We start from the raw sequence: 27686 nt of genomic DNA on the forward strand, positions 1-27686 counted from the left end.
ATGGATTTAACAATGTAATCTTTTTCACTTACAGGATGGACTTTGAATCTGGGGAGAAAGTACATATGATACTTGACAATGAAATTGTTGGTATTGGATGTGTGTGTAGAATAGATCCAGATTCCACTTGTGATGGTACAAAGATAGGGCAAGGAAATGTCTCCATACTAGTGGAGGAATGCTTGAAGGATGTGGTCCTACCTTTTCCTACAATGGATACTTCATCTCTCCAAGGCTCATTATGGAGTGCTGTTCGATGGTCAAAGCTTCTTTTGCAATCTTTTGTATTAAATGGGAACTTAATTGATCCACAGGAAAGCTACAATGGTGATGAAGAACATGATCATTCTGATCCTCTAGTTACAGATGCAATACCTATGACAAGCACAGAATTTGAAGCAATGATTTGAGAGTCTTGGAGAAATCAGAGGGTCCTTTTAAAAGATGACACAATGATGCAAACCATGAATGAAGGGACCATCTTATATGTATTTCCACATGATTATGTCAAATTTCAGGAACTTGGTCCTGATTGTGTGGGTGTGGGTATTGAAAGAGAAAATGCAAGCATTGATGATGTGGTTGAAGTGGGTAGCATCACTTTGCTAAAGTGGCCCATCAAGCAGACAACAATGTTGAATGGGAGCCCATTACAACGATTTGTTCCTGTTGATGGCATGCATGCTACATATGAGGATGTATCCAACGATGACAATGTTGGAAAAAAACTTGATGGGAGTAATGTTGTCCAGTTGTCAAGGAAGAGACGATACACTTTCATGAACAGGACTCAAAAATCAAAAGCAGCACCAGCTTCGACTTTTTACCTTTCAAACAAATCAATTCAAAGGGTATCATGCATTGATTGTTGTGCACAAAAATGTTGCCAGTTTGCAGATCGTGATATGGTGACCAGGTTATGACAACAATTTTGGGGAGAGTCTCAAAAATCACGCACTAATTATGTTTATGATGTTCTTTCTATATGTTATCAGAAAGATGAGAAGTCACGATACCAATTCAGGCTAAATGGCTCTATTGTTTGTTGTAGAGCATGGTATGAGCTACATGGAATACCAAAGACATCATTTTATCGATACAAGGAGAACTTTGAAAATGGTGTGCGCCAATATGTACATGGGAACACATGTACATTGAGAAGGGGACTTCAACATACTAGTTTAGCAAGAGCACTACTGAATGAGTTTGTGGAAAACAACTCTGAGAAGATGCCACATAGAAGTAGAACACTGCTAGATGGCTCAAGAGAGACTCAATTGGTGATTCCATCAACATACAAACAAGTGGATATTTTATGTGAAATCAACACGACACTTGACCAAATGGGCTATGAGAAGAATCTATCCCAATCTTCTTTTGGTAGAATTTGGAAAAAAGAGTACCCACATGTCACTTTAACAAAGACGAGTGAGTTCTCTAAGTGTAATATTTGTAGCTCAATCAAGGCAAGGTTAGAAGCTAAACCTTCTCTTGAAGAGAGAGCTCTTCTCTTGAGGGAGAGAGAAGTTCACATGGCACAACAAAAGAGTTGCAGAAGCCTATATTATGCATGGCGCACGTATTCAGAAACTCAACCACAAAAATATGTATGCATAATCCATGATAAGATGGATCAAAAGAAGACTGCCATTCCTAGATTACGCATTGTTCCCAAGGGTGTGGATTCAAGATATAATCTGCAGGTGGCATTGATTGGCATGATCACTCATGGACATGGAGAAGGTCATTACGGACACTTTGTCTTGAATGGTTTGTGGCCAGCTGATCCAAATCTTACAATTGGCTCAATTGCTAATTGTTTACATAACCTAGAGAGGATAGATAAGCATCCTCTTGGTGATCTAGTAACAAATGGACTTCCAAGGAGCAATATTTCCCTACTACATGATTTGAACTCAAGGGATGCTTTGGACTACCATAACTTGAGTGATGGAAAAGAGCCCATTGTGCAGTCGTCAGAAATTGCAGAAGAGGAATTGGGGTCAACATTTCGCAGATTGCCAGAGAACTTGTTGCTACAATTGGATAATTGTGCAGGGGAAAAAAAAAATCGATACTTATTTGCCTATTTGTCTATGCTTGTTGCAAGGGGTGTTTTCAAAACCATCCAGCTGGGATTTTTAATGGTTGGGCATACACATGAGGACATAGACGCCATGTTTAGTAGGTTTTCAGAGAAGCTGAGAGTTACACAAACCTATACTTTGCCACATTTGATGGATACATTACGAAACAGCTCATCTTCATCTCCAGGTCCATTTTTTCTCACAAAGATCCCCGATTTCAAGCAATATTGTGATGGCTATCTTTGTGATGGACAAGACATACTTGTTGGACATTCCAAACCGCTTCAGTTCAGGTTCTTTATGCAAGATGAGACACCAATGATGCAATATAAGGCACATGTAGGTGTATCAAGTTGGAGTGGAAGTATTCGCCTTTGGAAAACAGACACAGAAGGCAAGCCAATGTTACCACATGGAGATCCACCTCTAGTACAAATGGCGGAGTATGTCAAGGACCATGAAGAAGTCATTTTGGGGCTAAAGAACTATATAAAATTTTGGAAAAATTTAGGGAATGGTTCAAGTATTCCGCGATATTATAGACCCGTGATAGATTATTGGAGTAAGGTAATTGAAGAGATTGGAAAAGCAATCATATCAGAGGGAGTCTTGTATGAAATGTTTTGGCCAAAAACTCAAGAATATTCTCACCTACAAAGCACTACAATGAATTTGCAATAAGGAGCAGAAAGATTCCTAGGCCTTGAAGAGTTGAACGATCATTTTTGTGGGCCTCAACGAGATAGGCCAAGGGAAGATTTTGACCCTATGTCTGATGTGCACCAAGGTGACTTTCTTATGCTTGTTCCGATGTGCACCAAGGTGACTTTCTTATGCTTGTTCCGAGTGACACAGAAATCTCTCCAGTGTGGCTTGCAATGGCTTTATCTGACATTGATAATGAGCCTACATCACCAAACTACAGAAAACTCTTGATTCAATATTGGGCACCTTGCGCGAGAAAAAGTGGGATGACAGATACTCAAGCTTACAGCAATTGTTGGAAGGGTTATTGGGCTGTCAACTATAAGGACCCACAAGTGTGGGAAACTATAGATGCAATTGTTTGGTCCTGGAGACCCAACAAAGAAGGACCATTTTCTAGAATAAAGATTCCAGAAAGGCATGCTCTAAAAGCCAAAGAAGGCCTCACTCGTGCACATCAACCACACTTGGATCAAAGTTCAGATATGGTATCAAATGTGGAGTAGAATTATGTGGAGCTTCTATTGTGACTATACTAGTCAGTTTGTAAACAAAATCTTTTTTGTATTTTCCTTTGTTTTATGTAATTTATAGTTATTATTCAAAACCATGTGTTGTACATCCTCTTGACTTTTGGTGTTTATCAACACCACAATCCTATGAGATTTTCACTTTATTTACTAACCACACACCTCAATTTTTCCCACTTTAAGTGGAAAATTCCCAAATTACATGAATTTAGTCGATTTGGAGATTCCCATAATGTGAGATTTTTACCAAAATACCTAATATGGTCTTGGACACCTGTTAAGTACATAAATGGCACACATAATGGCCTCAAGCCAAAAAGAATGCGGCAAAGCTTGACTTTTGACCATACATCGTGCCATTTCTGTCAGTGACCTGTTTTTCCTCTCAGCAACACCATTTTGCTGAGGTGTATAAGGCACTGTATATTGGGTTTTATCCCACGACTAGCCAAAAATGCATTAAATTCATGAGACATATACTCCCCCCCTCGATCGGAACGGAGGGTGTCCATAGTACATTTTGAGACATTTTCAGTCATGGCCAGAAATTTTTTGAAGCACATAAAAAACTTTGGACTTCGCTTTAAGCGCAAATACCCATGCATAATCATCAATGAAAGTCACGAAGTAAAGGTAATTGCCCAAGGACGGAGTTTGCATGGGCCCACAAACATCACTATGCACAAGCTGCAACTTGCATGTGGCTCGAACTGAACCATCCTTTGGAAACTTAGAACATTGCATCTTACCCAAAATACAGCCTTCACAAACATGTTTGATAGGTGCTTCAAGAGGCGGCAAAGAAGCAACCATATTAGATTTCTGCAACCACAGCAAACTGGCAAAATTCAGATGACCAAAACGTGCATGCCAAAGTTTTGCATCTGAAATAGCCCTTGAATATGCAACAGCATTTGCAAAAAATTTACCACACTTGCCATACAAAGTGAGCTTCTACAGCCCATGGCACAAAAGGCCAGATGCAACAATTTCATCACCAAAAGTAAGATCATGAACTGTACGTATGTCATCCACAAATTTGACTACAAGTCCAAGTCTAGCAAGTGCGGATACAAGAGATTCTTCTTGATCCCAGGTACATAAAGTGCATCAACAAGTGTGACGGAACTGCCATTTGAAGCAGTAAGAACAATCTTTCCAACTCCTTGAACCGGATAAGAGGCATTGTTGGCACAAGTGACTGAATTTCCATGAGGGACAGACTCGAGAGAGGTGAACAATTCACAATGTGAGGTAATGTGCTTTGTAGTACCACTATCGAAATACCACACATGTGAATTTGCAGCAACTGACAAGCATGCATCATGGATAGCAGGATTGTAAGTGTACTCTGCGCTAAAAGCCCATTCTGCATCAACATCAACATTACAGTCTCCTTTTACAGAAGACTCAACAATGGCTGCATTTCTAGTGGAACCAGCATTTGCAGTGGAACCACCCTCTTTCTTCTTAGCCTCTTTTGCCTTCAACTTAGGACACGACTTGATCAAGTGATCATTAGCTTTACAATAATGGCAACGCATCTTCTTTTTGCCCTTATCACTAGAATTGCTAGACGAAGTGCTGCCACAGCAGAAGCATTGGGAACAAAAGTTTTGCCACTCGCAGCAGAACCATAAGAAGTGGCTGCATTGCTGTTACCACCCTTTCTTTGAGAAGCAATAAAAGCCTGTTCAACTGCACACTGTCTAGTCCTATTTTTTCTGGAAAGTGACTCTTGCAATAGCAATGTGCATAATGCATCAAACTTGACAACTTTTGGATTTCCTTGGGTCATAAGTCTCCAAGTACTAGCAAAAGTCTCGTAAGAATCTGGTAAGGCATCAACAACAGTCTACACAAGGGAATTGTATTAAATGACTTCACCTGTAGAAATAAGTTGTTCATTGATATCCTTGACACTAGCAAGGAAAGTGTCCATATCATCTTCCTCATGCATAATATTCAACTCCAGCTCTTTACGCAACAAAGCAATTTTAGCCTCATTGCGGCTAGCATAAAGACCAGCCAAAATATCCCAAGCCTATTTTGCAAATTTTGCTGAACGGATGTGAGGAACAATGGTGCGCTTCACAGAAAACACAATCAATGCATGAGCCTGTGCATCCTTTACATCCCAACGAGCTTGTTCTGTCGTAGATAAAACAACTCTAACAGTAGCAATCCTTGCAACAAGACCTGCAATATCCTCAACATTGCCTACATCCTCAGAACCAAGACGTACATCAATGCCCTGCACAATATTCTAGACGCCCTTTGACACAAGAACGCGTTGCATCATATAAGCCCACATAGGGTAATTATCCACATCCAAACTGTCCTTAATAGAAGCAAACATCTTGAACACATCTGTGTGGTTGTTGTCAGTCATGGTAAATGTTGCACCTGATGTGAAAACTGCCCGAAAATAGGAGAAACGGAACGGGAACAACACGTGCTATATAGCACAAACCGTAGAAGACTATAAGGCACCTGTTACGCAAAAAATGGCACTGATAGAATTTCTGCACAAAATGACAAAATTGCCAATGCATACCTGCCTGTAGTGGAAATGGAGGCCGAAATGAGGCCGAAATATTTGTCGACCTATGAACGCTCGCCAAAGCTCACTGAAATTGGAGAAAGTGAGCGAGCGTGTACTGGAGCTGCTGGCGACTGAGCCCAGGAGGACGTAACCTGCTCTAGTACCAATTGTTGGAATTAGGGTTGCAGAGAAACGCACACAGCTTGGAGAAGACGAAGGAAGCTCAAGGCACACAATAGAGAGTGTGTTACTTAGTGTGTAATGGAAAGAGATAGATAGCCCTAGAGTGATGGGCATACATACAATGCTCGGGGGAGAAAACCTTCTAAAGAGGGAAAAAATTCCCCGACGGTCCTAGTGTGTTCACACACATCACTACCACATGTATATGGTAACATGCCTTTCAATGCATCTCCCATTTTGTGGACTTGTATGCCTAGCTTAGTGGTCAACTCCGTGGATATGAAGTCGTGAGTTAAACCAGGGCAAAAAAAATAAAGGCATCATGCTCTTACATCTTTCCCCAAGCATAGGAAAGGAGAAATCCTTGGCAATGAGCATCCTCTTTTGGAGCTTCAAACATAGAGACTCTAGGAGTCTCATTGCGGGCAATTCTCTTGGGGCAAGGACGATAACCATGGCCTTGATCCCCACACATAAAACATTTGTAGTCCTTATGAAAAGATTCTAGCCCTTTAGGAGAGAGTTTACATTTACCTTTGTAAACTCCCTTCTCCTTGGACCGATTGTTGTTGTTGTTGGAATAGCCTTTGTAAGAATTTTGGGCATTGGTTTTCCCCTTGGCATCACTTTTGTCTTTATTTTCCATGGGCTTGACATTCCATCTAGCCCCTTGTTGGAAATTGATGCGCAAAGCAATGATGGTTTGGTGAATTACTTTGGTGATAGAACCAGGCCATTGAGAGTTGACATACTCGGCCATCTCTTTGGGTAATCCCACACATAATTGTTGCTTTTTCTCGGCAAAGTCTATCTTTTGAAAGATAGTAGCCTTGAGATGTAAATCCAAAACTTGTCCACATATTTGTGGATAGACTCATGAGAGAGAAACTTTAAACTTCACCATTTGGTAAGCACTTTGTCCTTTGCATCACTTGCAAGGAATTGCTTTAAGATGGAAACTCGTAGAGTTTTCCATGTCTTTGGGGCTTCTCTATTTCCACGAAGGCTAGCCCACCATTGACGAGCCGATTTTTGGAAGTGCATAGCTACATGGCGTAGCTTGGAGGACTTTGTGAAGCCCTCGTCTCCAAAGGCCGCATCAAATTGTTGGATGAAGGTCAATACTTTGTCGGTACCACCAAAGATTCCATCATAGGTGAGAAAAGAGATACTCTTTCCTCCCTCTTTTAAACTTATTTAGCTTTTGTGACCTTTGCCATGCAGGGTAAGATTTGTGATGTCCTCCCCTCTTGTATTCTCTAGGAGAATAACTATTGCTTTTGTCAGAAGAGGAGGAAGGTGAAGAAGAAGGAGAAGAGGGTGACCTCTTTCTTGCCATTTTCTTCCTTTGTTTCCTCTCTTCCTTCTGAAGTGATGAGGAGAAGGACTATGGGTTAACCGTTTCCTCTTGAGAGGCATTGGCGATTGTTTAGTCCGCCTTCTTCGTGGAGCCACATCTTTGGAGGAATTTAGGGATTCAGTATTTTCTTGATCTTTGGATTCCTCCTCTCGTATGGGAGAGAGTCTTCTTTTAGGGGTCTCATCAAGAGGCCTCCTAAGCTCTCTCTCCTCTTGGAGAGGAAAGGAAATCACATAAGCACGAAGTTGTTGAGTAACTTCGGCTTGCAAAGCGGGGTTGCCCATAGCTTGTTGCAACCTAGTGACAAGATAATTAACAAATATGGGGACATCATCGTTAGCACCTTCATGTGCAAAATAAAAGTTATCAATGTTCATTCTACTCTCTTGGTTATTGTCAGCCATGTTAATTAAACTTATGTGTTTGCTTAGTTTATGCTTTGGCAATTCAAAACCTTAGTTGCTACTCCTCTTAGCCTTTGAAAATAGGCACTTAAGTATCTACACCCACGGCTCGAATTGGTTAATTATAGAGAGTAGTGGAGTGAGTCTAACATAGCGAAGTTACCAAGGGATAGCTCCTTTCGTGCCTTCTTATGGCTCAATAATGGTAAAGACATGGGCAAGTCTAAAAGGACTCCATTATTAAGACCAAATCTCCCGAGGTTTGCACCATATCCCACATAGTGGGCTCAACAAAACCGATAATAGATCCCAGTCCCACTTACCCTAATATAATTAACAAAATCAACCATTAATAGGCTACTTAAGGACCTCTCTTCTTAAGCAAGAAAAGAGAAACCAAATGCTCTGATACCAATGTAATGGAAATGGCCTATGAACTTTGAGAATAGCGGAATTAGGAATTGAGATAAAGCACTTTTGTGACATTACTTTGTGAGCATAGCAACATAAACATGGTACTTAGTTAACTTGGCATGGATAATAATTTTGCAAGAGAGAGAGTTTAGAGAACATGACAACAATTGAGGACCGGATTCATACGGAGCTGGTACCCCCTCGAATAGGCATTTGTATTATAGTTTCTCCCATCAAGAGAGACTTGGTACAATACAATTCTTTGTGTTCCTTGTGACCTTGGTGATGTAATGAAGATGGAAAGCTTCATGCATCACAAGCATAACATAAACTTTATAGAAAGCATTCACTATCCCAAGCCTCAGTCCCAAGGCCTCAAACACCTTCGAAGGTGGAGAGTGCTAGCGGGGAATGAGGGTAGGGAAGAGGAAGAAGAAACATTCCATAGGAGAAAGAAATAGTTTTTCACTTATCATCACTCTTCTTGCTAGCATACATAATAACATAGTAATGAATATGGATAAGATAGCAAGATTAAGCATTGAATCATGGCTCTTGGTTGGATTTGCATTCCATAGCCAAGAGTGTTGGTGTAGGCTCTTACTTCTCACAAGCTTGGAGAATGAGGTGGAGTTCCTCTACTTTCACCAAGTGAGAATGAATCCACAAAATGAGTGTGTGTGTGTGGTGAATATCCCCCTAGCACCCCCCTTGCTTGCTTGGGGTGAGTTGTAACTTTTCCACATGCTGCAAGCTCATTGAACCCCTCTCCCTCTAGCCAATCACATGCTGCATGCATTCAAGTACATGGGTAGTATTTTGACAAGTGTCCTCCTTACCCCTTAGAGAGAGAGAGAGAGAGAGAGAGAGCTTGAAAATATCTAGATATTTTTTGGATGGAACTAGAAGCTCATTGGACCCCTCTTTAGCCCAAACAATAGCATTCAAGCACACCATGTGGGTTAAGCATAGGGAGAGTCGGACATGTGTCCCATGTGCCCTTTGAAAAAGGGGTGCCCTTTGGGTGAGTGGAAAGTTAAGTCAAATATTCCCCTAACTTTGGGACTTTCATGCATAGGAAGCTTCTCAAGCACCTTCCTCATTAAGTTTGTAGAGTCTCTTTTTGACTCAAGCACCTTACTCCCCATGTATGGGAAGCTTCTCAAGCACCTTTCTCATTAAGTTTGTAGGGTCTCATTTTGACTCAAGCACCTTACCCCCCATGTATGGGAAGCTTCTCCAAGCTCCTTCCTCATTAAGTTCGTAGGGTCTCTTTTTTACTCAAGCACCTTACCCCCCATTAATTATGGCAAGCACCTCAAGTACCTTAATCATCACGCATGAAAAGCACCTCAAGCACCTTAGTCATCAAGCACACACCTTAGTCATCAAGCACGACAAGAACCTCAAGCTTAGGTCGAGTTCCCACATCAAGCTGCTCAACCCTAGCTTGCCTAAGGTCAAAGGACTTTTAACACTAACCATTGGAGGTCTTTAATGAAGCTAAACCTAAGGTCTTTTAAGCTCCATTAGATGCACCTTGCTCTTTGATAGACTACCTCCTTTTGAACCCTTATTGAGATGTAACAATCTCTCCTCTCGGTCCCCTTGCTGAGGTAAGTCTTGAAGCACTTATTTCACATTGCTCTTTGATAGACCATCTCCTTTTGGACCCCTATTGAGATGCAACCATCTCTCCTTTTGGTCCCGTGTTGAGATAGGTTTAGAAGCACATGTCTCTATTCTAACTCTTGTTCTTGTTTATTCTCCCACATTAAATGATCAGTTTATTATGAGAAAATCATTTGGTAAAGTTAGATATTATATTTTATGACAGTGCAACTATAGTCATAACAAAGAATTATGCCAATCAGGTTTCAGCTGTTCACAGGTCCTCAAATGGTTTCTGGGTTGCTAGTACTTTAAATAGTCCCTTCAACTTTACTGTAGTTTCTCTTTATGCTCATTATACAATTTCAAACAAAATTACAGCATGGTCAGGATTGGAGCCTGGGTTGCATGATTCATTATTCGACATTCGTTTTATTCATGAATATTGGTCGATTAATACGTTCTAAAGATTGATTCGTGCGTATTATTCACTGCCACATCAGCTTTTTGCAAAAAAATATTTTATTGCTTACATATCGATCGATAAACTATCCATTGATATTTAATCGATCAATAGGCTTTCGATCGATAGCATTAATCGATCCATATATTTTCCACGGATACAATAGTAGTATATAAAGCTCAAGTTTGCGTGTTTTAGCTAGAATGCCCTTCACCAAAGTGTCAGGTTACCTCCAACATAGAAAGGTTGAGTTGTCAACTTAAAAAATATTATTTTTAATGTTTATACATTAAAAATAAAATAATGATATAGATTTGAATTACTTATAATTCTTAATAATAGAAGTTATTCTTTAATCTATTGAAGATTAAATAAATTACTCTAAGCAATAGAGACTATAGTTTAGCTCTACTTGTTTAAAAATAGATAAATAATAATTGTATGCATTAGAGACTATTTTCTTAGCTATAGTGCGAATGTATAATTCTAAACATTAGAAGCTATACTCTTAGCTCTGTTTGTTTTAGAATAGATACTAAAAGTGATATTTGATGGTTAAAATCTATCATAGCTATAATATGTGCACAAATAATAGTGTTAGTTCATACATTTTGGAACATATACACATACATGTAGGGTCTTTTGGTTGTCATGAACAAATGTTCTTACCTCCATATACACATAGAATAGGTCCACTTGGTGCCTCTTGGTTGTTATGACCTCTTGGTTGTTATGAGATGATTCTCTTACTTCCAAGTGAAGTTTAAAGCCCAAGGAGGTCACCTAATAAAACTGTAACCTATCAGGTGAGTTCAATAGAAGGGTATTTAAAGTTCTTCAAACTTACAAAAGTATATATACAAAAGCGCATTATTTTTTCAAATTTGAAAAAAACTTACAAATTTTAAAAGAAAAGGGTACATTATATTCCTTAAAAAATCCACAGATAAGGGGTTTTACAAACATGTCTCGAACACACGTGATATGGTAGTTTTATACGTAGTCAACCCCCCGAGGTTTAAGGTATGAAGTAGGATTCACTTGGTTGCATAGAATAGGTTCACTTAGTGCCTCTTGGTTGTTATGAGATGATTCTCTTACTTCCAAGTGAGGTTTAAGGTATGAAGTAGGATTCACTTGGTTGTTATCGAGCTTATGCTCTTACCTCTAAGTGAATATGGTGGATTACTTGTAGAATTCACTAGGTTGTGATCGAGCAAAAGCTCTTACCTCCTAATGAATATTAGTCATGCATCGTACTTGGGAGTCACATTGATGTTATCGAGCTCATGCTCTTACCTCTATGTTGATATAGAAATTAGAGACCTCAGTTATTTTAGGGTCGATCGGTTGTGTTTGAGCAATAGCTCCTACCTCCAAGAGACAAAGATAGTGGAATGTGAGATGACTCCATCGCTCATCTAGGTTGTCTTGAGCAAACGCTCTTTACCACCTAGTAGCCAAGAATGATATATCCATTGGTGATCTTCCCTAAAATATTATCTTAACACTATTCATTCATCATTTTAATTTAGCAAATCATATCTATAGCCTTTTATCTTTCTCATTGCGCTATATGGTGAAAAATTATAATCATAGTGTATCTATTGATTGTAGGGTATATTTTGTTGAAGCCAAAAAGCATGGTGCGAGGAAAAGAGTGGTCGTATGTGAAGAAAACAGAGAGAGGCAAAACAATTTCATTTTTGGAATGCAAACATTGTGGGCATAAGTGGCATGGCAATGCAACTCGCATCAAAGAACATTTATTCGGCACTAGTCCCAATGTGAAAGAATGTGGAGCACCACCTAAGAACATATGGGTCCAATTTGTAGGGTATGTAAAGAAATGCAAACAGGCAGGACTTCTTCCTAAGAGACAGAAGGGCATGACAGGTACGTCATCTATCAATATAGAAGAGGTGAGTGTGGATCAAGAAGGCATGCGAGCTAACTAAGGACCTTCAATGGGAACAACCCGAACACCGCAAAGTCCTTACACTTTTCCAAATGGTGCCATGGAAGGGATAGATGCTAGTCCCGAGACATCCAGCAGAGCCGGTACGCCTGGGACTCTACAAGCAACATTTACTCAACTAGACATGCTCGAATTGCATCTAAAGTGGACACAAGCCTTCATGGCTTGTGGAATCTCATTTAATGTCATAAGAAATCCTATTTTCAAAGATGCCCTAATGTCAACTGCAAAAAAAGGATTCATCTATCTTGATTATAATAAAATGCGAATAGAGTATGTTGACAAAGTGAAGAGCAGTACAAAAGCGATTCTCAGGCGAACAATGCTTGACTTTGTTCCAAGGTGAAATCATGTATAGGTGGACCGCTTTTGCAACTATATAGTATATGGTTTTTGGGGTTGAGAAAATGGGTGGTTTAGGCGTTTGAAACAGTGGGATTAAATTCAAAATTTATGGAAAAAAAGGGTTAAAATTTGACGTGTACTAAGTGAAAGCGCTTACTCATTAATGATCACCTCAAGGTACGTTCAAGCACTTAATGCAAATATTCTCTCGAGTCTCGTCCCTCCCACTCTGTCCCGCTCGTTCCTCCCCCCTCTCTCTGTCTCGCCAACGCCATTCAGGTTTCTGATTCCCTCTTTCCTCCCTCCTTTGCGTTTCTCTGCTAGCTAAAGCAACAAGTAGCAACATCACAACAACAGCAAGCAAATTCAGGAGGAGTACTTTTTGTTGGGCTGGTCATCAACTTCAGTAAAGATCCCCTGCAGATCAGCAATAGCTATGTGTCATCATGTAGCTTGAAGCATTATATCTCGAATGTTGGTTGAATTTGAATGTGGCTTGTTTTCCTAGGTAGCATTTCCAGGTAGCATTGATCCATGTTTAAACATACTTCATGCAGATGTAGAAGCATTGTATGCTTGTCTCTGAATGTGTGTCAAGATAACCAAAGGGGGCTTGGCCTAGTGGTTAAAGTGAATGGGTGGGTCCGTAAGGACCCAGGTTCAACCCCTGGCGATATGGTCTGCCCTCTGTTGGGTGGCAAGATAATCATGGATTGTAACTATTAATGATGCATGTGTAAGTTTAGAATTTATTTCTGGAATGTATATGCATTGTACACATCTAATTGATCACCCTTGTGAATGCTTTATAAAAATGCATCATGCAGCTTGAAGCATGAATGCAGATCAACTGTGTGTGCATGCTTATACGAATGCATCATGCAGGTTCAAGCATGAATGCATTTAACTATTGATCTTGTATCTATGTGGCATTTGTGATTTTTTCAGGATGAAGAACCAGGCTACAAAAGGACCTTCAGACTCTGACAAGGGTACACCTAGGAAGGGAAATTGCTCTACGCAGGAGTCGCCTATCAAAACACACTAGATGCATCATGCATGCATTTCTAAAATTGGTTTTATGTCTTGTAAAATTTTTAAATTTTTTGCACATGCATGCTACAAAAAGAACTTCTGAGTCCCCCAAGGGTACACCTAAGAAGCAAAATGTTCAGCAGGTTAGATGCAAGTATTTCCCCCATGGATTCAATTAAAGTGTTGCTTTATTAGGAAAAAGTAGTGTGCACCCCACTAGTAAATATCAAGTGGGTGAACCCCACTTTTTATGGGTACAGGACCACTGATAGGTTGTGTTGAAGTGGTGCACCTGCAGCACCCTTTAAATTTGGGCAAAAACCATGGTTGCATCACTACATAGTTATGCTGATATGGTGCACCATCTCTTAAAAGTGATACTGGACCACTTTAAAGTACTGGGAAGCACTAAAAAGAGGTAAGGTTCTAGTAAAAACTGGCAATACAATGGGTGCATCACTTTCCAGTGGAAAACCCTAACTATTTTGTGGTGAAGCATTACTTTTAAGCGAAGCATCACGATGGTGCACCACTTTTCAGTGGTTTTACACACTTTTAAGGTATCGAATAACGTTCTAGTTAAGAAGCACCACTTTCTAGTGGTAAACACAACTATAAAGTGGTGCTTCTTAACTAGAACGTTATTCGGTACCTTAAAAGTGTGTAAAACCACTGAAAAGTGGTGTTTTTTAACCTGAACGTTATTTGGTTTAAAGTGGTAAACACCAATAAAGTGGTGCTCACCACTTTTTGTGGTTCAAATCACATTTAAGTGGTGTTTATAGTGGTGAAGACCACTATAAAGTGGTGAACATCACTATAAAGTGGTGCTTCTTAACTAGAACATTATTCAGTACCTTAAAAGTGTGTAGAACAACCGAAAAGTGGTGCTTCTTAACCTGAACGTTATTTGGTATAAAGTGGTAAACACCAATAAAGTGGTGGTCACCACTTTTTGTGGTTGAAATCACATTTAAGTGGTGGTGCGTGATGGTCAAACACTTTAAGTGCTGTAGAACCACTTTTTAGTGATGCTTTACAAAAGTGCAATAATCGTTAGTTCTGCATCTTTGCTAAAAGTGGTGGTTAAGTGCTTTTAAGTGATGAAGCTTTACAAGGAGATACCACATTCTATTGGTGTAGCACCACTTTTTAGGAGTGTAGCACCAGTTTTAAGTTGTGTACAACAATTCACATCGGTGTAGCACAACTGAACAGTGGTTCAACCCACTTTTATGTGCTGGAGCACCACTTTAAAGTGGTGAAGAAACACCAAAAGGGGATGTATCACTAGAAAATAGTGGTGTAGCAAGACTTTTTAGTGTTACCTAACCAGTTTTAAGTGGTTGAGAACCATTTAGTGGTACACCACCACTTAAAAATTTTGCAGTACCACTGAGAATGGTGCAGAAATCATTTCAACCACTTCTTATTGTTGATAAAACAAGTTTAATTATGGCTCATTACATACTAACATGCATTCTTATATGTTTTTACAGGGAGGTGGACAGTACCACGAGTGGCCTTACCCACTCAAACAAAATTTTGCTTCACCAAGGAAGATTTTCATACCGAATATGGGCTATGCTTGGTTGGCCAGGATCCGAAGCTCCTATGTGATGATGATTTCTCAGATGAGGAGTGGCTTAGTGTATGGCTTTACAAGCGCCACCAAAAGGAGAAGATGCATTTAAAGGGGCTGAGGCCTGAAATGTATGAAGAATGTCTCCTGCTATACCACAAAGTATATCAGAGAGCTCCCCCAAACAACGAGGTAGGCGTGCATTTTGCACATGGATTTACTTGGCAGAAGTGCAAGGCCGCTGAAGATTTTGAAGGTTTAGTTGCATGGGCTGTGTATGCCGAAGGTGTTATCAAAATGTTACGCCAACAGAAAACTTTAAATAGGAAATTGGAGAAATGGAGGTCCACAAACGGTCCATGTCTTGGAAGCGAGTAGAAATTTAATGCAGAAAATATGCCTAATTACACTGACAATACTGGCACAGGCTTTGACTAGCATACATACTCAGGTGGACATCAATTTTCAGGGCAGGCTAAGGAGGAATTTCTAAAGAAGCGGGCCTTTGGCTCGATGGGAACATTTGGAATGTCAAATGTTTCCTCGACTACATTTTCTACGTCAACGGCTGATGTAGCATCTATTTCTAACATGAAGGCTAATGCTGCTGAAAAGTTAAAAGAGAAGCAGCAATGTCTCGAAGCAATAAAAATTGCTTTAGATCAATCAAAGACAAAGAGAGATGATCAGGTTGGTTTGATGCGAGGTGCCGTCAAGATCGTTGAGAGACTGAACAAGGATATGGAGGAACTCAAGTTGCATAAGGCTAGGCTTGTACCAAACGAGGAAGCAATGGCAAATCTTGAGACCTTGATTCAAATCAGAAAGGAGGCTCTCAAAGACATGGGACTTGATATTGAAGTGCACAATCTCGATAACCTAGGTGAAGAGGCAGCACAGTTACAGGTATGTAAGCTTGATTGATTCACCTAGTAGTAGTTGATATTACTTAAAAGTGGTTAAACTCTAATTAGGAAAAAATGGTTAGAGACCATTTTATATGGTAAAAGACCACTTAAATGTGTTTATATAACACTCTTACCCGGTACCACATAAAGTGATGAAGACTCTTGAAAGTAATGCACAAACACTTCTACTATTTTATAAAGTACGCAGTGCTATTTTTTTACAGGGTCAGCATGACACTTTGTTATGGGAAGTAGAAGTGCGACAGGTCATCTTCGATTTGTGGAAACGATTATTGATTTGTTCAAGTCAAGAATGCCTATCCTTCTTGTCAGGCCGCCTGTTCATTTGGGATCGGACAATAGCTGTGTGCAGTTAGGTGATTGTGTTGCTTGTGGGATGTCTATCATGCAGACTGTTGTTACCAGTGTCTACATGCTCCGGTGTCAACATCCGTATCACCCACTTTGTTTTGTAACTACCTGTAAGTCTGCCGGCCAATGTCTATTTCATGGATGTGAGGAACCTTTAAAAGATGCTTCGAAGCTGCTGGCACCTGGAGAGGTAAACATGGATGAGCATGTTGGTACAGGTAATCGATGTTTTTATACCTTATGATATGAATCTGATTGTAGATTCATTTCTTGACAATTTTGTTTCTTTTCTCCATGTAATTGCAGAGAAAGATCCAATGGAAGGCGTCTTTGGATCTCCTGTTGATGGAATTGGTAATATTCTGTGGAACATTCTTCTCTTTGAATGTTCATATAACTTAATATTGAGTATTATTACATTGTCTTTTATGTAGCACACTCCCAAGCTAGGTCGTCACGCAAGCCCAATATTGATAGCATGTGTGGTGGGTGCGGGGATAAGAATGCATCCCAGAAACAAGCAGGTGAAGACACTCCGGACCAACAAAAGGCAGAAAAAAGGGCTGAAAAAAGAGCATATGTAGTGGGAGCTCAAGGTGACATATCCAAGGAGTAAGCCGAGGTGCCTCTGAAGCCAGAACCTGCAATGAACAAGGACATAGAGGACACTGAAAAACCATCTAAGAAGCCAATTGAAAAGGATACAACAGTGAACTTGTCTGATGAGGACTCGGATCTTCTTATTCAGATGTTTGTGCACAGATTTTGGGGCGTAGGAAAAAGAGGAGCAACACTGAAGAGCGCGCCACACCAAAGAAAAAAGCTAAGGTTGCATCCGAGCCTCCAGAGCCTACTCCAGGAGGTAAAAAATCCAAGGAGCCTTCATCTGTTCGGAAAAACACTAGTCTCCAAGCACCCAACCTTAACACTAGAATGGTAACCTAACAGGACATAAAAGTGTCCTTTCAGGGTTTTGGGAAAAAATCCCAAAACCATACTAGATCCACTCATTTTGAAAAATCCTTTCATGAGCTTATAGTTCAATAACTACTACATATGGAAAAAATAAGAAACTTGTAATTTTTCTCATCCCTTGGTCACTACAAGCCTCCAAAGTTGATGGACCAACGCATTTTGCCCAAACCAACAATTTCTTACGGTTGATTGCATATAAATAAGAGTGGGGATTTTTGTAGGACATGAGATAAAATGCCCCGTTAACTTCAATGGGTTGGTGACCAAAACATATGGTTTCTTTTACCTCACTAATTTTTTTTTGGGCAAAAAAGATAGGTACAAAAAAGTTGCATTTTTGCCATTCTGCGGACCTATCATCAAAGTTTCTATAGTCACGCTCAATACAGATACTATATACATGTTTTCTTAGTTCCCTTTGGGCCTTTGGATTCAAAAGGAGCCATGGATCATGTCAAAAGGATAATGGATCTCTTACAATTGGAACCTTGGGGGCAATGATAAAGTGCTAAATACAGCAAACATGAAAAAACTGGGTTTAGCATTATGACCTCTAGAAACCCATAGAAACTACTCAATATCTAACCAAGTTTGTAGTCTATGATTAGATATGGTTACTACCTACAAAATACACACAATTGGCCTAAGAAACTAGCAATATTGAGAAAGTTATACTTGCTACTCTAAAATGTATCGTATTCTTCAGCAATCAAAAAACTCAACCATCAATATATACTATGCTATATAGCATATTAGGTCCCCCAAAACTCAAGGAAGATTAGCTTTATGTTATACATTACACTTACACAATCAAAATTGAATTTGGATATCAAGAAAGCCACCAAAAAATCATAAAAGTGCTAATTTTGGCCAAAAAAACAGGATTATGCAATTCTTGTAAATTGGTCATAACTTTCCATTTTAACACTTAGCTCTCCCTACAAGCATCAAAACATGTTGAGAACTATGAAAGCCTAACCTCTAGCCATCTAAACCTTACAAACATGAAGTTTAGAGTGGTATAGCTGCCAAAAATTGAAAAAAAGCCAAAAACAGGACCCGTTTTTTCACACAGTTTAGGTTCAAAAATGTTGTGCAAGAGTAAGTTTAATGGTGAGATCGATACTCCAAAAAAAATGCTAAGTTTTTTTCAGTTCATAAGACAACTTTGTGAATATATAGCACCTAGAAATTCATTTTCATACTCTTCAAATAATTCAAGCAAAATGATCACTTAACAGGACACAAAAGTGTCCAAGGACATAAAAGTGTCCTGTTACCATTCTAGTGTTAAACCTCCCAAACCAAAGTCCCGCAAGAAACTTCTGTAGCCCCTATTAACCTTTTGTGCTTTGTAGCCTCTTTGTAATTTTGTCTTTGTACCCTCATTTTGATGATAATGAAAAGACGGCTTTATTTTTCATTCACTAGTTGTTTATTGCTCATTGATTGTCTATTTATTGTACTCATATTGTTCATTGACTGTCTATTTATTGTACTCGTATTGTTCTTTCCGGCATCATCATGAGCATCTTCAAGTAGAGCTTATTTTTTCTCCAGTATCTCCTGCCAAGTGGACTATTGCCATAGAAGTTCAGGAAATTAATGAAATGGAAATCAATAGCCTGGAAGGTATACTTTTCAAGTGTATTTTGAAAAGGTTAATATGTCATTTTGATTGAGGTTTTTAAGGCATGGTACTTGTCTATGGCAGAACTTAGCTGGATTGGAGATGTTCAAGAACCAGATGAGAAGGTTGAAGACATAGCAGCTAAGCAGTATGCAGATGTAACACCAGATAAAGTAGAGGAAGAACAGTTTGCCCCGAAATTGAGGAGATTTCGCCAAACTGCCCTGGATGGGGATATCTTGTTTCGAATTTCTGCAAGATCAAAAAGCTCATCATCCTTGATCTCGATGGACTATTCATGAAACGAGATGTAACCAAACGTGATCCAAAGACTGGAAAACTTAAACACCCTCCACGTCCAGCTTCTGACAGAGTTAAACTAAAAAGAGTGGATGAGAAGTTGTGGATCTACTACCATAGAGATGTTGAGCAATTTGTTTGGGATTTGAGGCAAATAGCAGATGCAATGATTTGGAGCACTTGTACTGCTGCTAACATTGAGCATATCCTCAGTACATGTTGGCCAGACATATGGGAACATAGGACTTATTACTTTAGGGATCTCTTCTCAGACTGGCAATGTGAAAAGTGGTCGTATTTTGAAGAGATTGCTGGAGCTCCAAGAAACCTTGCAGTGAACCTGTGTCTTTCAAGCCCCTTTACCATGTTTGGAACAAGTTTCCAGAATACGACTCCTCTCGGACATTGCTGGTAGATGACTCCAGATATAAAAATTTGCACAATGTCTAGGACAACTGTATATGTCCACCCACCTTTGATCCTCTTGATGAAGAACAAGACCCTGATTACCTCACGCGCACACTGTTGCCATGGCTGTGCAGATGGGCACTAACCCCCAATACCCTGGAGTATACAAAGGCAAACCCCATCAGCAATCCCAAAGATGAACTTTCGAGTCTAGTCTTTGAGCACTTTGTTATAAATGGAGATGAATGAGATTGTACATCCGGAAGTGCCAGAAACGTTATATATTGTACATTCTTGGTGGATATGTAGACGTTTCTGGATAATTGTTCTAATATACTTTTTGTAATATACAGAAGTTCTGGCACTTTACTGTCTCTACACTATACATGTCTCTACACTTCTGAATGTCTCAGAACCACTTTTTAGCGGTGCTAAACCCCTAAAACATGGTTAAATTTTTATTATGTTATTGCAGTAGTTTTCTGGAACTGCAACACCATTTAATGGTGATGTTTGGGGGGAGTGGTGAAGCATTCTTAACCACTTTTTAGTGGGGCTAAACCACTTTAGTACCACTAAAAAGTGGTAAATTTTTATTGAGTTTTTCTGAAACTACAACACTTTTTAGTGGTGATGTTTGGGGGGGGAGGGGGGAGTGGTGAAGCATTCTCAAAAACCAACATGTCAATTCCATCGTACGTTTACACCAATTCCATCTTGTTCAATCTTTCACTAGATGATATAAAATCAGATTTGATTTACAATTCAAAGGGCATGCTATTGTATATTGCCTCATGGTTTTCATTGGAAAGTTCGAACACTTCTCCTATGCCATCGAGCACTATAGGCTCTATAGGGAACTTTATTGCCCTTATCAAGTGGGAATATATGAAAAATACTGGCTTGTTATCCCACAGCTCATACAAGTTTGCTTGTAGAGATTTATACCAATGGCCCGTGACCATATAAGTATGCTTCTCTATCTTGTTGCCCCATGCATCAATTTGCTCGTTAGTTGTTAGGCCCTTAGCTACTACACACTTCAAAATGTAGAAGTCAACAGCCTCCTCATTATTCTCTTCAGAAGTGACAACAAAATTGTCTCCAGGTGTGAGAGCATCGCTTAAGGAGTCATAATGACCTGCATAAGTGGCACCATGGAACTCCTCATCGTCTGAGTCTCTGTATGACTGGGAATCATTAGCAAGTGGCTCCAAAGTGTGATATTTCCACGTCTCCACATGTGATCTATTCATACACTTTCTCCAATGGCCAAGCCTGCAAGGAAAACAAAAGCATGACAACCGTTTTGATCGCAATGCACAAGTGTTGTTCTCAGAATACCCATTCACACTGTGCATTGCTCTTGAGCCCTTCAATGATTTGCAGTCCCATTGATGGGATCGCTGAACATCGCCTAGCTTGACCTCCCAGAACACCGTACTGACCTCCCTCTTTTGCTTGTCATACATAGTAGTTGCTCCAGTACTGAGATGCATTCTCAAAAAAGAGACAACTTCAACTGCACAAGTCAACCGCATGCTATTTTGCTTCAATTTCTCATGAGTTAGAGCCCTTTTAATGACAGCCCCACCCCATCATGTTCCCCCTTTCCATGTCCTGAGCAAAAAAAATTCCAATTCATTTCCATGCCAATAAGGCTCCAATATCTAGCAGCAAAGTAAAACGATCGCTTTGCTTTAAATTGTGAAGCTGCGCCATATGACCAAACCCAATGTTTTTTAAAGCTTAGCCCTTGATCTGTCAACCATTGAGCATGTAAGAGAAAAGCATGTTGCACAAATAAGTGTCATGTTGTTTATCATTTGAGAAAAAAAAGTGCATGGTCTTCTTTATTGCACCTGATGCGATGCGGAAAGAAGTAATCAGGACAAAGATAATGACCTGCTTAGTGTACCAATGCATTGACTAGATCTCATTTTGCTCCTTGAAGGAGTAGTTCTCTACAAAGTCAATGACGGAGACAACCACATCATCTAGAAACAAAGAAATGCAGTCCTTGAACTATTGTGCTTGCCACCTAAATATAAAATTGTGAGTGACATACTTCTTCAAGTGGTCTTGGTACACTCGCAAAAGTTCTCTAGGCAGCATTTTCTTGTGGACAATGTCTTTCACAGTGCTCTTTCTAGCTTCATTGTTTAATCCAGTAGCACCCACTATATTTTCAAAAAACTTCATAGATACTTGCTTACTCTGCTCAACTTCTTCTCTTGGATAGATCTGAATATTACCTACACCGCATGCATTGCATGTTCCCATTAAGCATTGGTAGCTATGGAAACTATGTTCTGCAAGTATAGGGCAGAGTATAGACTCCAACAGTGAAGTGGTACTCATACTTGCATTTTTGTATGCAAGACATCCATGGTTGACAACTTCATCATGATGAAGGCATACAGGGTAGCTACACATGCAGCAAGAACCATGAAGATCAAAACTTTGAGTCCACATGTGATATACTGCCTCTTTAAGGAAAATCATTTGTACATGCACAATACAATAGCAGGTGTAGCGATCCCTCAATTTTCGGACAAAGAAAAATTTCATAGACTCGAAGCAACGTTGCGAAATCTGAATATCTGCAAACTTTGTCTTGAATCTTAAATAAAGCTCCACCTGCAATATACATGTATACAAATGTTAAAAATAAACTTAGCATTCAAAACTGGTTAAATTGTTTCAAAACATTAAAAAGTGATTCTATATCACTAAAAAATGGTGTGCACCACTAAAAACTAGTAATGATACATTCAGTAGTATTGTTTTACCTGTGAAAATAATGCACCACAAATACAAATTAGTGTAGAAACTAGTAACCATACAAAAAGGTAGAATATTAAGAGGTTGTGTGAGGACAACTTAATAGTGGTGAGAAACCGCATTCAGCGTAACTAAAAAGTGGTTTGGCACGACTTAAAAGTGAATTCAAACCACTTGACGGTGATGAACCGCCAATAAAAAATGGTGTGCACTGCTTGAATATGGTGGGCAACAATTAAAAAGTGGTGAGTAAGGACATGAAAGTTATGGGGAAGTTCAGAACTAGCACTTAAAAAGTAGCTGGGGGGGACAAAATACTAGGCGACAGACCAGCATTAGCACTAGATAGTAGTCCAACACAACTTGAGAGTGAAGGAGCTCTTGTGAAAATTGTTTGATGGCCACTTTAGAGTGGTGAGCGACTAGTTCAAAGTGGCCAGTACCAATTAAAATCTTGCACTTAAAAAGTAGCTGAGAGGGACAAAATACTAGGCGACAGACCAGCAGACCAGCATCAAAACTACATAGTGGTCCAACACAACTTGGAAGTGGAGGAGTTCTTGTGAAAAGTGCTTCATGACCACTTGAGAGTGGTGAGCAACTACTTCAAAGTGGGCAGTCACCACTTGAACGCGGATTCTGGTCACTTGAATGCGATTTCTTGCCACTTGAAAGCGGGAACTTGCCGCTTGATTGCAGTGACAAGGTTTTAGCTACCACTTGAAAGTGGTGTCTTGCCACTTGGGAGTGGTGCCTCATCACTTGCATGGAGTGATGACTGACGTATTGACTTAGCACATGAAAGTGGTGTCTCAACACTTGATGACCACTTGAAATTAGTGAGCAACTACTTCAAAGTGGGCAGTCACCACTTGAACGCTGATTCTGGTCACTTGAATAAGGTGTCTGGCCACTTGAAAGTGGGAGCTTGCCGCTTTATTGCAGTGACCAGGTTTAAGCTATCACTTGAAAGTGGTATCTCACCACTTGATGACCACTTGAGAATGGTGAGAAACTAGTTCAAAGTGGGCAGTCACCACTTGAACGCGGATTCAAGTCATTGGAATGCGGTGTTCGGCCACTTGAAAGTGGTGTCTCACCACTTGGGAGTGGTGTCTCACCACTTGCATGGAGTGATGACTAACGTAGTACTTTGCACATGAAAGTGGTGTCTCACCACTTGATGACCACTTGAGAGTGGTGAGAAACTAGTTCAAAGTGGGCAGTCACCACTTTAACGCGTTTTCTTGTCACTTGAATGCGGAATCTGGCCACTTGAAAGCGGGAACTTTCCGCTTGATTGCAGTGATAAGGTTTTAGTTACTACTTGAAAGTGGTGTCACACCACTTGGGAGTGGTGCCCCACCACTTGCATGGAGTGATGGACTGACGTAGTGACTCAGCACATGAAAGTGGCTTCTCACCACTTGAATGCGGTCAGAGACCACCTGAAAGTGGTTTTTATACGTGTAAGTGTTGTGTGCACGCTTCATTGTGGTGTGATAGCACTCGTAAGTGTTTACTAACAAAATTTGTTCAAACTCCACTAATATGGTTTTGGTTACCATCATAAGGTGGTGGGCACCATTCATGCAACAACAGTAAAAAGTCTATGGCACTACTATAACTGTTGCACCATGACTAAAAGCTGCTACATCACTTGGAAAAAGTGAGCTGCACCACCAAAAACATTTGCACGTGTAACACCCCTACGAGTTTGTAAAACACGTCTGTTAGCATTGGGTAAACAAGACTTTTTAGTGGGTGAACACCACTTTGTAGGGTTTACGGTGAAGCATTGGTGCATTTCTAGTAAAAATTGTTTCTTAAACATTAAAACCTGCTGCAAAACATTAAAAACTGGTTCAAACACACTAAAAAGTGGTGTGGAAACACAAGTAAAAGTGCTTCAAAAACATTTAGAACTATTAATCAAATTTTAGAAGTGGTTCAGATACAATTAGAGACCAATATAGTAATGTTTCACCACTTTTTAATGTTGTAGAAGCACTAGAAAGTGGTGCAAAACACCAAAACAAGCTGTAGCACTAAAATAAAAAGAAGTATAGAAACATAATGTTGTGGCAGTAATGAGTTGTAGCACCAATAAAAAGTGGTATAGAAACATAATTTTGTGCAGGAATATGAGTTGTAGCACCAATAAAAAGTGCTAAAAAAATATATCAATTACGTGAGGCTCCTCAAGAAGGTGGATTGGATGCTTTACATATGAACATCTAGCTAGTCTCCTACTGCAAACATCTTTCTTGTTGGGGGACACCCTCGTCTCATCCGTCCAAAATTGAAAGACTATGTCTTTAACAGTTTGAGTGATGTGAGTTCTCCGTGCATCATCTCTATGACACGCAGATGTAGGGAACGAACCATTGGATTCACTTGACACTATTAAGTGATGTTTGGCTAAATATAATTTTCTTTTGTGTTGAAGAAGTTCATCAAAGATTTCCTTCCTACCACTTGCATCCATTCCCACGGTTAATGTATCAAAGTGTTGTACCATAGATTGACATATCCTTCGTTTCTTTCTTTCATCCATCTCCCCTGTATTGCTTTCCGTCACAAAGTTGACCGTTGCCTTACGTTGCTTTCGTTTCTGAGCAGCCCAATATTACCTCATTAATTTTTTGCGCTTAAGTTGAGCTTCTCTACTCAATGACGATGAGCTCATAGACAGTTCTTCATTGTGCTCCATTGTTGCAGTACTTTCAAAGGATTGCTCTACAAGAAATACAATACAAATCATAACTACACGCTATACTTTTAATTAATACATGGCACTTCTTGCACTAATTAGCAAGATAATAACAAAGCATAATAAGTGTTTACATACCTCAAGAATCATCAAGTAGAAGAGGAACCTATAGAGATAGAGTTCGTGAGAGAGAGAGAAAGAGTGCTAAGAGAGAGAGAGAGAGATGAGCATGAGCTCAGACACAAGAGGAGCCATGCTTAGAGAGAGAGAGAGAGAGAGAGAGAGAGAGGGGGGGGGGGGGGGGGCTGAGCGATACAGAAAGATCAGCAAGAGCTCTGTGAGAGAGAGACAGAGAGGAGCTAGATAGAGCTCCAAGAGAGATCTCAGAGACAAATGAAGCTCAGACAGGTTGTAGCGGGAAAGAAGTAGCGGACAATAACCCAGCGTTCAGTAGTAAATTACATTTAGTCTCATTGATTGTGGTACGTTAGGAGACTTAATTGACGTACCTTAGGAGAGTGATATTCTTTTTGAGATTTGAAGAACTTTTAAAACACCCACTTTTAAGCGCAAAAAAGCAATGTCCTTGACATTACTTTCCAGGCCACCTATACATGCTTTCACCCTCCAACGTTTGGCTATACCATAGCCCTTGATGGATGGACCAGCTGTCAAAAAAAACCATTGATTAATGTCATGGTAATTTGTCCCAAAGATGCAACGTTTTTGGAGGCCATTGATACCTCATTGAAAGAGAAGACATCATTGTACTTGACAAAGGTATATGAGCAAGCTATTGCTCGATTGGGTGGACCAAATAATGTGATAGCTATTGTTACAGATAATGCTTCAAACTACAAAGGAGCGGGTTTAGCCATTATGGAAAAGTACTCAGAAATTAAATGGATTGGATGTGCAGCTCACACCTTGAATTTACTTCTAAAGGATATGGACAGATTATCATTCATAAAACAGGTTCTTATTGACACCAATTACATAGTCAAGTTTATACGAGAACATCAGTTTACATGTGCTTTATTTCGCTCCAAGTCTTCGAAAAAAGCACTTCAAATCTTCTGTGCCACACAGTTTGCTACATCATACTATGTTTTGAATAATCTCATTGAAGTGTAACGGCTCTTACAGAAACTGTTGTAGATCACCGTTGGGAGGCTTGGCTCCGCAAGTATCCAAGCCATCGTGAAGTAGCTCAAAAATGTGTGTCCTTGGTGCAATCTCCTCTCTTTTGGCGGAACATTGACAAACTTGTTGAGGTTATTAATCCCAATGTGGAACTACTAAGGGTTGTCGACACATATAAGTTTGTCATTGGTAAGGTTTATTGGATCATGTCTGAGGCGTTGCGTCAAACCAAAGAATGCAATCACTACAGTGCAAGAGAAAGATCACAAATCGTGCATCTTGTGGAAAAACAATGGGCTCAAATGCACACACAATTGCATGGTGTTGTATTTGTCTCGGATCCAAAGTTCCAGATGAATGGACAAGCCTCCAACAAAGAGGTGATGAGAGACTTTAGAAATGTCTGCTCGCAATTGTTGCCAAGCAACGATGGCATGGATGCATTCCAGCAGAGGGTGGAATATGCCAATAGGGAAGGAACTTTCAGACATCCTTGGGTTCTTAAGAGCATAAAAAATATTTCAGGCCCACTATGGTGGAAAGAATATGAAGGAGACGTAGTTGAGTTACAACACATGGCAACCAGAGTACTTTCGGTCGCGGCATCCAGTGGTAGTTGTGAGCGCAATTGGTCTTCTTATGACTTTGTGCACTCAAAGTGCAGAAATCGCTTAAGTCTTGCTCGTGATGCAGACCTTGTGTACATCTTTTGTAACATGTGTCTCCTTCATGCACCCACAAAGATAGCCACACGTGCGACCGAAGTACACTTTGGAGTGCTTCAAACTCATGAAACTGTGGTAGAACAGAGATGTAGTGATGATGAGATGGAGTGGGAAGTGGCTACAAAATGTTCAGACAATGAAGAGGTTGATGACCCGGTGCCTGTCAATAGATGGAGAAATGTAAACATCTTTTCATGATAATGTATCTCACTTTTTCTCATTGTACCTCCCTATTGAGTTATATATCTCACTTTTTTCATTTAGTAGCAACAAAATAAGTATTGAAGAGAATTCGCATAAACATAAGTATTGAGGACATTGCTCGGCAATCAAATAAAAAGACATTGCTTGACTCTTAAGAAAGTTATCAATTAGCAACTCCAGAACAAATTCATTGCCATAAACATAGAGAGAATACAATGCGTCTCGAAAGTATGAGGTAGAGAGTGTGAGCTCTATGACAACTAAAAAGCTCCAAAATCGAAA

The 27686-nt window shown here is 39.8% G+C and overlaps 1 pseudogene; it reads left to right on the forward strand.

The window, feature by feature from the left end:
- The first annotated feature begins 12269 nt into the window (after positions 1-12269).
- LOC147462084 (uncharacterized) lies at positions 12270-27398 on the forward strand (annotated as a pseudogene).
- The last annotated feature ends 288 nt before the right edge of the window (positions 27399-27686 follow it).

The sequence above is a fragment of the Adiantum capillus-veneris genome, chromosome 3 (genome assembly GCF_014529385.1).
Source record: "Adiantum capillus-veneris isolate H3 chromosome 3, ASM1452938v2, whole genome shotgun sequence".
Taxonomy (NCBI): domain Eukaryota; kingdom Viridiplantae; phylum Streptophyta; class Polypodiopsida; order Polypodiales; family Pteridaceae; genus Adiantum; species Adiantum capillus-veneris.